Consider the following 13,725-nt stretch of genomic DNA (forward strand, 5'->3'; position numbering starts at 1 on the left):
ATTCAAAACAAAATTTGATATTATGAAATATATCAAAGAACTTAAACTGAAATTTTAACCGTTTTGGTTATGTAAGAGGTAGAAAAAAAGGTTAATTTTGAGGTTTAACTCGAAAGAGATTAGGAGGTCCTGACTTCAGAGATTAATTTAATGTGGCTCATGTTTTGAGTTATGCACGTTAAGAAAATCTATCTTTTGAAAAATTGAAACTATTTTCAAGTGTGCAGTGTTTTTTTTTTCGAATACCATCTTTTTGTTTAATTTGTTGAATAAAGAATCGATTCAATATCCATTGTAATAACACTTCTTTACATTTATGAGGTGGGGAGGCTTTAAGATTCATTGAAAACAATTAAAAAAAACTGTAAAACATATAGAATTGACGAAATTTATTTCAGCGTGTATTGCGGTTTAGATTAAATGTTAAGTTTTTTTCTTCTGTGAGTTTTCTAGCAATATTTCAAACACTTCATAGATTATTCTTCAAATATTGTCGCAGAATTCTTATTAACTTGTATCAAATCTCAAAATTTTGGTTGGCGTACGTACTAAATCGGATTTCAACCAATCGGAGTATTGTTCAACCCAGCAGGCACATAAAACATATTATAGTAGGAAATTTTTCAATTTTAAAATTGGTCTTCAAAATTTGAAACTTTTTGTTAAATGAATAAATAGAAATATTCGTTGAAATTTAAATGAAAAATGAAATATGAATTTGAAATTTATCTATTTCTTAGATTTCATAAACTCCCAGGAAGCTGGAATGGACTTATATTCCAAAAATTTACGATTCCTTCTTTGAAAGTAAGAAACAATCATCTTTTCATTGAGTCTCTTCTACCTTTGATCAATAACCAATCAAGTCGGAATGGTTCATTACATTTCCGATAAACTCACTAAAATTGGAAATGAGTTTTCAATTTACTTCAAAGCCCACGAGAGATTCTTTCGCCTGATGGGAACATTTTCACTGGAACATATTCAATCAGAAAAATTTGCAACCTATTAAGTCCCACGACTCACGAGCGAACGGCGAATCTGCTTCCATCTAACGAAAACGAGTTTCACTATCTCCCGAGAAGACGGGTTGAGGGTGGAAGCAAGATAAAAAAAAAAGAAACAACAACCTTAACAACGGCCGATCGAATCTTCGATTGATGATGGTTTGGTTTTTGGTGTTTGAGTGTGTTCGACGAGGTTTGAAAAGCATCTTCCAAGCGTGTGATAGGAAGCAGCAACACGAAAGCAGACCAACAAAAAAAAACTTTCCCAGTGGTCCCTCCGTCCCATAATGGCTGCTGTGGGATTGTGTTTCAATTTACAACCCCCAATCCAATTCGAGGGATAAAAAAAACTTTCACCGGGGAAATAGAAATTCATTTGGCAACGTTCCGGTTGAATCATTGGATTGTTTGTTTTTTCATCTGAAGTACAGAATTTTGGCAATGATTTGGAATAGATATTTTGTTTTATTTTTTGTTGAAGCGAATGAACTTTTCCCGGTCAAAGATAACTTCGGATGAGAATATCATTAATTTGTTGGAATCAGAAAAAAAAAAACATTGGTCGACTTCTGTCTTCCATTGATTTTAGTGCATCTGAATTTATAATCTTGAGTTTTGGGAAAATTAACTTAAATATTGTTACATTAGTTTTTCTTAATTTTTTTTTTCAATTTTCTTAACGAGCAAATCCCGATGAATGATCCCGAATCAAATCCCGATGATGACCGCGAATAAAAGCGTCATAAGTTTTAATGAATCTCGCCAAAAATTTTGTTAACAAATCGCTTATCTTTTCACATGAGACCTGTGAAAACGTCTAATAAATATCTAAAAAATTATCAAGTAAGAACATTCATTTGGTGATTTTTTGTTAAACAACACTTGAGGAAATAAATTTGTATGACTTAAATTTTTCGAAAAACTTAGTGAAATATACAAAATACACTGATTAACATTAGTATTCGACTTAAGCTAACTCAGCGCATTTTTTTAAATTTTAAGTAACTATAATACTTTGTGATATTTACTTTATGTATCTATGTTCGGATCAAAAAGTAGTCAAACTAAATAGGATGTAAATTGATTATTGGTTTGTTTAAAAAAATCAAAGTATCTTTCTTTTTAAAGTTCAATCTGTATAAAAGATGGAAAAAATACTCAGTAAAGAATCCGGTCGACCTAGTCAAAATTGGCGAGCCTTCGTTTGACGCCACCCATCAGATTTTGTACCGTCACATTATCCACTTTCTTTGCTGCAGAACGCCAATGACACATTCCACGCGCTTGTACCGCTCAAAAGTGATTTTTATCCGTTCGCGTATCAAAAAATCTCAAAATTGTCTATAATTTTGATAATTCAAATCACACAAAACCAACGAAAAAAAGAGAAAAAAGTTTTTTTACATATGTTTAAGATGATTTTGAAAATCAGTTTTTTTGTTGAAAAAAGTGGTGTTTTTGACAACTTTTACAAAATCATTAATTTTAATATATGGATGATTTTTTTTTTGGAAAATTTTTAAGTATGTTCAGAAGCCAAAAAACACGGCTTCATTTTGTAGAAAAAAGAATTTGTTTATATCCAATGTAGTTGGTTTGAAAAGCGAACAAAAACAGTCGCAAATGAGTGAATTCACGTCACAAAAAACGGGAAGTTTTTAATTTCACGAGAAAACCCTTACTTTTTTTTAAATAAAAAAATGAGATTGTCTTTGAAAATGATAAGACGATTCTAAAACTCTAAAATTTATAGAAATCGGTTGAAATCTAGCTGAGTTACAACAGCGCGAATGAGTGAATTCACGTCACAAAATATGTTTTTTGTTAAATTTTATACGAAAAATGTGCTCTGAAAGCTGTTTCGACCCTCCAGATGGTCGGATTTTTACAAATCGAGCATAATTTAGTTGTTTTTTTAATAAGTTCATTATTATGAAATAAAAATACAAAAAGATTGAAAAAATAAATAAAAATTTTTTTTGGTTAATCTTTAAATGAAGACAGTAGTAATTTTAACATATGATCCCTCAATATGTTGCTATTTAAGTGCTAATCAAAATAAGGAAAAAGTTAGGTGCAGATACTGAAAATTAATGATTGTAAAAGTCCGAACAACAGAATATCGTTTTTGAAAGTGTACATGAAATTTGAAGGCTCCAAAGAATGGTTCAGTATAACCACAGGTATAACTTTATATTCGTGACGTGAATTCAGTCAACTACCCTGTTCTGTTTGAACTGAGTGAATTCACGTCACAACTTCAAATAAGCATAACTTCGTTCGTTGTTGTTCAATCGAGAAGCTACGTACATCAAATTGTGGGTAATTGTTTTTTTCACAACTCATCCGAAGACACTGATATTCTATTTCCACAGAGAGAACAGGAAATCAAAGATGTATGTACTAAAGTCCGAAATGGTCAATTCTAGCGTGAATTCACGTCACAAAAGTAATCGATCACAACAAAAACAACTTAAATTTTAAAATGACCAAATTATATTCATTTTGAAGGAAATTCAATTTGCGACCGTTTGCTACAATTTTTTTCATTTTCAAGTAAATTGGTTGACTTCTATAATGATAACAGTGCAGAAAAGTCCGGAAAAGCGATTTCACGTCACGGTGGAATGTGTCCAATGCGCTTTGAACTGCTTCTCGCTGCTTATAGTTGTTTGGGTCTTCTTAAGGTTCTGCTTAACTATCGCCTAATATTTTTCGATTGGGAGAAGTTCTGGTGTGTTGGGAGAGTTTTTACCCAACCACAACCTGAACGTTGTTAGCGGCATACCACTTCGTGGCTTATTTCATAACAGAAGGATGCCAAATTCGGCCAAAACAGCACAGACAATTCATGTTTCTTCGGGAAAGGCAGCAAACGCTTTTGAAGATAGTCTTTTACGAAAATCTCCAGGTTGTCGGTCTCGGCTGCAACAAAATGTCGCTATTCAAGCCATAGGTACTGAATGCTTCCCAAACGTGGCAAAATTTGATAGTTTAATATGCTTGAAAATGTCTGCCACCTTTCCCCATCTGATTGCGGAATAAAACTCTTGCTGCTCTTGCCCCGGAAGCTGTCTAAAGTCTGCCTTGGTGTGTCTTTTGTCGTCCATTACCACGCAACCAAACTTTGTCAACAATGTCGTATACAGCATCCGAGATCTTGGTTTTGCCGTAATGTTTTGCTTTTCATTGCGATTAGACGATATTCCCAACATATTGGCGACATCTCGAACGGAGGGATAGGAGTTTCGTTTGATAGTGCTAGCCACTCTCCTGTTCGTCACTGCGGTTCCCAGATTTCGATTTCTCCCAGATCCCGGCTTTCTAGTTGTCGACAAACGTTCCCCGAACACTTTTATTACTTTGGTGACGGATGATTTCGCCACATTCAACGATTTTGCTATTCCTGCGTGCGTGTAGTTTGAATTTTCACGACGCATGTACAAAATTCTGACTCGTTTCTCCTTTTGCTTGGCCAAATAGAAGAATCATCCTACACATACACACATACAAAATGAGGGGTGTTCAGTTTTTTTTATAAATGATTAGAAAAAATTACGGCAAATTCTAGTTGACTACTTTTTGATCCGAACACCCTTTACTCATATATTATTATGTGAATAATGTATAAGTATGTATGCTCATTTGTGTCCTTCCTTCACCCCATACGTTTCTTTAGGAGTGGGAAGGACGTTTTATTCTGTGAATAATTATGTTGATATTGAGTAAAATTTTAATAATGCTGAATTATTCAAATTGAAAATTATATATTCTTATTTTGGGAGATTTTAGGAACAAAAACTATTCACTGAGAACTTTGTAAAAACTGTGACGTCAGGAATGATTTGTTAAAATTACGAAGAAATTTTAGAAAATTTGAAACATTTCATACTTGCAAATTTAAATTGCAAACTTTGAAAATTTTTATTTTTTTGAAATCAATTGAATACACTACACAAATATTTTTCAATACAAAACTTGAAAATTACACTATTTGTTAAATAACGACATTTTGATTTATTCTCTATTTTCAAAGCTGGCCAACATGACCCGGAATACAAATTCAAATAATCTTACTCTTCATACCTATATATTAAAGAACTGATTTTTTTTGAGAGACCAACCGTTCCATAAAAACTAACTCAAACTAATTTTAAAAAATTTGTATTTAAGTCTAAAAAAACGGTTCACTGATAAATTAGATTCATACAAAAAAAACCCAAAATTGGATGTCATTTTTTGAGAATTTTTTTCTACTGCAAATCCTTCTTGCGGTCAGAATTTTCATCGAATCCCTTTATATTTAAACATCGTTGAATAGATTGATTCTTAATAATTACAAAGATAAAAAAAACACTTAATTACAGCAAAGCTGTCAGAACCAAGGTGGTTAAATTCTTCAAGTAAACAAAATAGAATATGAATAATCAAAAATAATATTGTTTTTTTGGACTTTTTTCATTTGGAACCAACTAAGATAACTTGGAAAAGCCATATCTATCTGATTTTTAAATATTGAGAAACTAGAACAAACTACCTACACAATGGGTGGTATGAAAAAAACTTAGTAATTGCTTTTGCTAAACTGAATCGAGCAGTCGAGCAGTCGCTTAAAGCAATTGCTTCGGTTGTTATGAATAAAGTTTTTCTTGACAGCTGTTTTCTCAGTCAGGAGCTTTTACTTTTAGAACAAGCTAGTTTGGTATGAATAAAGCTCAAATCTGAAGCAATTGCTCGACAAATCTCATAGCAATGGCTTTATTTTCTAAGCATGCTCGGTAGCAGACTTTTCCAATAAAAAATTCTTTAATAACGTCATGAACTTATCAAATTAGCAATATTTCACTTCAAAACAATTCAAAAAGGTATTTTCAACATGGATAAAGAAAAGTCGAAGTGATAACCCAACTTTTTTCATATTCCTGTTACAGTAGTTGTATAAAATCATTCGTCTAAGATGACAATAAACAAATCAATTAGTAAATATTTCAAATTAAAAAAAATCCGGCTATAGTGGAAGAAGTCCCAATTGGCTCAAAGTAAGAAATAAATTGTAATAATTTAAAATATTATACAGATCTCTCATTTTTATATAATTTTTTATAATTCTAAGATTTAAAAAAAAATCTAAATTAAAATGCGCGCCTATTGCCAATTTGTTTTATACATCGGATTATCCCGATCCGAATACATGTGGGAGAGCTTATGATAAATATTAAAGTTAGGCCATTTTTTGTTTGACAATATTCGAATATGTATTCATTTTTCTTTAAACATCAACATACGAGCACGCATTAACAAAAAATTCCGGTCGTTCTTACACGCAACACCCGCTTCGTCGACTTCAAGGCTACTTTAGCCGTACTTTTCAATTTTCTGATCGTCTTCTTTCATTTTACTTTAGAAAACTTCAGATTCTGCTGGTTGGATAGCTCTATTTTTCGAAGCAAAAGCTATGTTCTAAGACTTTAGTACACATCCGCTAAGCAAATGTTTATTCATACCAAACTAAGCAAATGCTTTGGACTTTTGCTTTGATTGATTTCGAGCTAAGTAAAAGCTACCGAAGCAATTACTAAACCTTATTCATACCACTAAATGAATCTTATATCATCAAAATAGGATAACACTTGCGGCCAGAGAAACACCAAAAAATTCTAGGTCAAATTTTTGTGAAACGGATATTTCGCGAACGGCTTCGATGGTTTAGCTAAAAACTTTTTGAGACTAAAAAATTTATTGTTCTGGACTATTGATATTTTTTAAAATCGAAAACCAGGATTATTTTTGGACATTTGAAATTTTAAAAAAAATATATAAAGTTCAAATTTTGGAAAAAATGTTTGACTTGAAATATTCAAAATTTTAAAGTGATTTCTTTAATTATTAAATGTCCAAAACAAGTATACAATTAATATCTGAAAATTTATTTGAAAATACAAATAAATTATGAATAAGCTTGCTTAGCTTAGCTTGCTAGCTTTAATGACTACTGAATGAATGATCCACCATTAATACAAATAAATTATGAATTATCGAAAAAATAGGCATTCAATAAAAAAAAAAATACCAGATCAAAAAAGTGTACATATATAGAATTTGATTGATTATCCAAGACAACAGCATTATGGTGCTGGTATTTGGTAGATTAAAGGGCGAACAAGAAACTATGCGACACCGAAAACGTCATGCTTATTCTCTTATTTATAATATTTAGAATCAAATCAAAATTGAAGGGAAGTTTTAATCATACATTTACTTGAAAAAACTAAAGAAAAAATAGTCGATGGGATCTTGAATACAAAATTGAACGCATTTTCGCTTGATGTCTTCCATCAAAGTCTTTACAGTGTCATCCGGTACCAGTTTCTTTTTTTTTTACATGTCCTTCTCGTCTTTAACTGTCTTCTTCGTCTTCCGAAGTTCCCGCTTCATTATTGCCCAGTACTGCTCCACCGGGCGCAGCTCTGGACAGTTTGGCGGGTTCATGTCCTTTGGTACAAAATCAACCCCCTGGCAACTTGACGTTTCCCATTCAAATCGCGTGAGCCAGTTTTTTCTGGTTCTCTGGTTCTGTCAAACCAAAAACAAGCAACTTAACATGTCGGAAGGGCGCATTTTCTTTTGATTGATTCAATAAATGAAAAAAAAAATCGTTACGAATTTGAAGTTTGTAGCTTAGTTTTATGTAAAGTGAATCTGTTTTCAAATGTTCAGTCCAAAGAAAATAATAGGACGTCAATCTGTGTGTTCTTCATTAGGTTTGAAACTTCTGAACTGATCAAAATATTTGACTGATATCCAGTAGCTTTTTGGGACAAGGACCCCCCACCGAAACGATAGAGGGCAATCGTCGTCAACACATGTTAGATACAACGTCATCACGACAATAATCAAGTGATTTTCATAAACTGCGATGCATAAGAATACTTTGGAATGACAAAAATGCCACATTATAGCTAAGCTTTAACCGTTAAATGGAAGCTATGTATGTATGTATGTATGTATGAGAACACACCAATGGCTGATAGGTCTTTCGACCCGAGGCGGTACGGGAAGTCTCGATCACACATTCAAATTTTGTCCATGCTTAACTCACAAACAATATTTGCAGTATTACCAAGGGGTCCGTTACCACTGGTTTGGGATAGGTTTGACTCATCAAACTCTCTTCCAACTGTTCGAAACAAACTTAGAATTATCAAAAGATATTTCAGTCTTTCGTTCGTTTGATGACCTATCCAATCCCCCACTGATCCCCTTAAATAGAGAAACTATTTTGAATATTATATCAATAAAAAATTTAACATTTATACTCATCATCTTACCTTGGAACTATTCCAACTAAATATTTTTTTCGGAGGATTAAAAATGAAATAAACGGATACTTAGCTGAATTTTCTGGATCTTGATGCACGCTACAATTTTCTAGCTTTTCCCAATCAAGGCAACCTTCGTAATCCATCCTAATTAACGGTTCCGTTCAAATACATTTCTTCCACAGACCACAACTTCTCAAACTATGCTCTAATTTCCCCTTGATTTTTCAACTCCCATTCATGATCACTTTTTTCACAACACCAGACAGTTCGATAAAACGGCGTTCTACAGATAAAACTAACTATCACGATACCACTTTTGGTATTACCGATTAAAAAATCGACAGCTGAATTTAAATTTACATTAAATTGTTGGAATTTTGGTAATTTAGAATTTTCAGCTCCAAAAACCACGTCTGTCACATTCAACCAACGCCTCCTTTTTTCACTTTAACCGTTAAATGGAAGCTATGCAAAAAGTAAATAGATAGAATATTGAATGAAACATTCTTTTCTCCATTCGAAAGTTATGAATTTGCCTGATTCGCACCACATTTGATGATATGCCCTTTCCATGTTCATAACTCGAAAAGTATGTAAACAATGCGACATCTGCGATTTTGAAACAGGCACACGAAACTCGACCGAACTGTCAAGTTGCCAGGGGGTTGTACAAAAAGACAGAATTGGCCTCATAGGCCACTCCAGGAGACTTTTAGATTGGTGGCCTGACGCCAAATCTGGCCAAAATAGCAGAGCTTTGTCTTGCAGAGCGGAAAAAGGCGCTTCTCGAGGCACTCAGATTTGTAGATCTCGCCACTTACTTTGCCCTTTGTCACGAAAGGCTCACTCCTCAGTCCGCAAGAACAGATGGCCTGCCAAACGAGATATTCGGAGGCGAACTTCGACGTTTTCTTCTTCTTAAATTTGTCATCCACACCGAACTTGCTCTTGCCGGTGAAAAACTCCAACCCCGGAATTTACTTAAAATCGGCTTTTGTATGCGTTTCGTCGTCCATCACACAGCAGCCATATTTTGTCAGCATCTTCTCGTAGAGCTTCCGTCCACTGTTGCCACTCATCGCGATTTGGTAAGTTCTCTACCTCGTATCTATGTAGTCCAGCTCACTTCTTTGGATTCTGGACCTAGCTCTGCGACATGCTGATCATTTTAGGGAAATCAGGGCTTGAGACGTTGGGATTTGCTTAAATCATCCGCTTCACCTTTCCCTCCGTCGTTTTGTTCTCGTCCCGGTTTTCTTCCAGCTCCTTTGCCGTGGTTCAACGTCAACTTCTCCTGGAACCGCTTCAACACTCTAGAGACGGTTGAATGTTGAATGTCCAATATTTTTCCCAACTGCCGGTGCGACAGGTCAGAAAGTTCCAGGTTTTTGGAAAGAATCTGTATCTCGTCTTTCGTTGGTTCTCCTCAATTTTCGTTGAATCGAAAAACACGACTTCGAGTTTGACAGGTGGTAAACAATACACATCAATGAGAAAGTGTGCAAAATTTGGTTGCTTCTACCCAATGGTAAAAAAGTTATGTACTATTGAATGAGTCGCAATAATTTCGTGTTTGCCCTTTATGGCGTCTTGAACTCGAATCTTTATTAAGATTTCATTTATCGCCTCTTGTTTTGGTTATAAAGATTTTATAAGTTTAAAAATAAATCGGTGTCGAGTGAAATCAATAATTGAAAACTGGTTAACTAACACATCTACATGAAAGATTAAAAAAACTTGTTCTGAATTTCATTTAATGGAGAAAACATGTTTTGTGATAATGATGGTGAATGATCTAAAAAAGCTGAATTCTAAAGTTTTCAAAATTGGGAAGATATAAGAACAAGTATTGCTGAAATTGTATAAAAAAATGTTTAAAAAGGGCTTTTTTTAATCAAACCATTTTAATAAAATCTGAAAATTGATATAATTTTTGCTTTTAAAAAATATCGAAAATTCAATTTTGATTGAAACATTTTTATAGTTTATTGAAATTTTTTCCTTGTCTAACAGAATGGAGAACAGTAAACAAATAGAAAGCTTCTCTTACTTATTTTTGCAAAGGACAAAATAACTTTCGGTCTTAGGAAAAAATGATAATTGAATGAAAATCTTTTTCCTCAAATTTTTTGTAACGTTTTTTCAAATAAGTTTTGAATTTCCATAAATGATTTTTTATCTATTTATGAAATTTTTTTTAAAAAACAGAATTTGATGGAAAAAATTTATTGCATATTTGGATTCAGGGCACCCAATTTCATGCAAAAATTAGCTTTAATGTATTTTGCACCTTAAAAAAATGTGCATTTAGTGACCTTGCCAGGCTAAAATTTGTTTCTTGAAGAATATTGAAAACTAGCCGAATATTTGTAAAAGCATTTTTTAATAACCAAAGTGATTAATAATAAAGTTGAGGTTTAAGTTTTTTTTTTGACTAATTCTGTTGACTATCGTAAGTACTAAACGCCTGTCACAAGGCTACCAATATGTTGACATGTAAAATTAATTTTCGATGAATGAATTTTGAAGTTATTATGGTTGGCATCAAATTCTGAACTTGATTGGATTCATTTCTTAATAAAGACCCATTCTAATTACAACCTATTTTTTGTGTCATGATTAGCGTTTCAATACAGATTGTCTATTGAATTACAAACTGAAATTAACAAAAAAAAAAGAGTATCCATTTGAAAACGTTTTAAAATATAATGTCTTTAGCTTCGTGCGATTCATGATTTGATTCCGCTGAGCTAATTTTCTGATATTTTTAATAACACTTATTTTAAAACCCTTCCCATCATTAATGTTGATTCTTTTCTTAAACTGAGGGGGGGGGGGGGGGTAAAACCTATAACCCCCCCCCCCGTCCCCGTTCGCACGGCTTTGTTCTAAAATATTTTTTGTAACGCTAACTTTATAATTTCTGTACAAAAACTTTCCACGATTCATACCTTGCTCTCATTATTCACAATTTTATTGACATTTTAATAAAATTTGACAAAATTGAAGAAATTTGCTCTCATTATAAGGCTGGAACAAATATCAATTTCATCTTTTGTCCCCCCCCCTCCTCCCCACGAAATTTCCAAAAAAAACGGAAGGAAGAAATACATCAAATTTAAAGTATTTCATTGGAATTTCGATAAAAAAAATCAAGTATCCGAAAGATTTCAAGATCAAAAAACAAATTTTAGAGGATGAAAGTTATTTCACCATGTGTATTCTTGATTTTATTGAATTTTTCGATAAAAAATTACCTGATTTTTAGGTTATGTGCAAAGATATAGTATGCAATTTTGTTGCATACAAGCTTTTGTGCAATTTATTCCAATTTAGTTGTTTTTGCCATTATTTTTTATTGTCTCCCCTCTCACGATGTTCTTACTCAGTGTGACAAAAGAAGGATTTGAAATTTGTTCCGGTCTTATTTAATATCATCAAAATCTGATTTCTGATCTGTTTTGAAAATAAAATCATCTGAAAGCTCTATCAGGTTTTTAAGCTCTTTTTCAAAGCAATCACAGAGAGAAGTTTTTTTTTAACGGCACAGAACATGCAATCCATTTATAAAGCAGTTGGTTTTTCCAGTTTGAAAAATATTTATCGAGATAAGTATTGTATGTAAAAAAAAATACAAGAATGATTTTTTTCTGTTTGAACCATATTCATTGCGATTTAATATGTCTCGTACTCGATTTGAAATAACATTCGAGTTTCTCAAACCCAGGGGTCTTGAAAAATTCGTTTAACATTTGAAAAACTCGATCCATGATTGTTTGTAGAATTTTAAAGTAAAGTTTACATTGAGAAAACATTTTAATTTTTTTTCTCTACATATATAAACGAGCTATAACCTGGAGTTGGTTGGAGGTTTGTCTTTTGGCATTGAAGGCAGTTCGAATGAAACCGCGACTATGCCTGGCACCAAAACGATAACATGACTCGGAAGCAGAGCTAAAAGAAAAAAAATGTTCGCCTTTCAGAGTAGAATATTTATTTTTCCCAAACAAATTAAAGTTAAAATATACTCCGTTAAACAATACTTTGCAATTTTTCTTCTAAAAACAGATCGATTTAAAATCATCATAATCTTTATATTCTCTATAGCCGCTTTAAAAGATCGCATTTAAAACATCATCCAAACATGCGATCTACCCTTCAGAGCTCTTCTAATGTGTTTATTCCATAAATGATTCATATGAGTGGATTTCAAGAGCATTAGCAATCCACTTATAACCTCATTCGGGTCCATTCTTTTTTCTGTGGGAAGGGTTTCCTTTCTGCTCAAATCTTCCTAGTCCACGGGAATCAGTAGAGGATAACTTCAATCAACCATTGGTAGCACGTCTTTCGCTCAATAAATTTAAAAGCAAGTCCCTCCCTCTTTCCTCCATTTTCCAATCGAACATCCTTTCCTCTGCAGGCGAACGAGCGAGGTTGCTCTTTTTTTCTGCCTCCAATTCCACCGAGTTTCAAGAGAAAGTAGCATAAGGAGCGAAAAAAAATCCGACAATCTGCCACCGGCTGACTGAATGACTGCGGTGTATGTGGAGGGAGATTCCGCTTGACTGACCCCGACCAGCAGCTCCGGATTACTCCGGATCTATAAGATCATCTCGTAAAATCCAATTTTCCAAATCAACCAAATTTAATAAGCGAAAGAAAACAGGATTTTGGAATGCACACCGAAACCGGAAGGTGCTTGCTTGCCAGGCTCTGCTCCGGATGGGAGAACGCAATTTATTCCTGCCGGGGTCGTCTCTAATGGGGTAAGTATGCGAAGCTGCCTGCCTTCTCTAACCCAGCCGGAAAGTGGACTGGCAGGCAGGTACCTACTTCATACTTTCTGTTTGCCAGTTAATACTTACGTATTACAAGATGCGGATTTTACCCGAGCTGCTCCTTCAACGTTTCCGTTCGATTGAGAATTGAAGCTAGAAAGTTGTTTGCGTTCTTTGAATTGAATCCATTACAACTGTTTCTTGGGGAAAATTTCCTGGAGTTCTCCGAATTTGTTTACAACTTTCATTCTGTTGTTTCTCTTATTACGTGTAAATGTTATTTTCGCCCGTTATATTCAAGAAAATAAAAATAAATGCATCTTATCTGTAGGTTGAAATGTTCAAATTTATAAAAGAATGACTTGAAATTTGAATATTTTTTAAAATTTGTCAATCAATGAACTTCTAAATGGTATATTTTCAAAGCGATAGTAAACTTTCAGTTTTTTTAAGAAAAAGTTTTCAAAATGTACATATGTTATGAGTTTAAATAATCCATAAGGTCCAGAAGGATATATTTTCCTTCTGATAGGGTCATGATCATTGTTTAGCACGAAATTACTTATATCCGTCCGATAACTAATATTTATCCAGGACTAAAAACTGTTTTATCTA

This window comes from Uranotaenia lowii, chromosome 3 (assembly GCF_029784155.1).
Source record: "Uranotaenia lowii strain MFRU-FL chromosome 3, ASM2978415v1, whole genome shotgun sequence".
NCBI lineage: Eukaryota > Metazoa > Arthropoda > Insecta > Diptera > Culicidae > Uranotaenia > Uranotaenia lowii.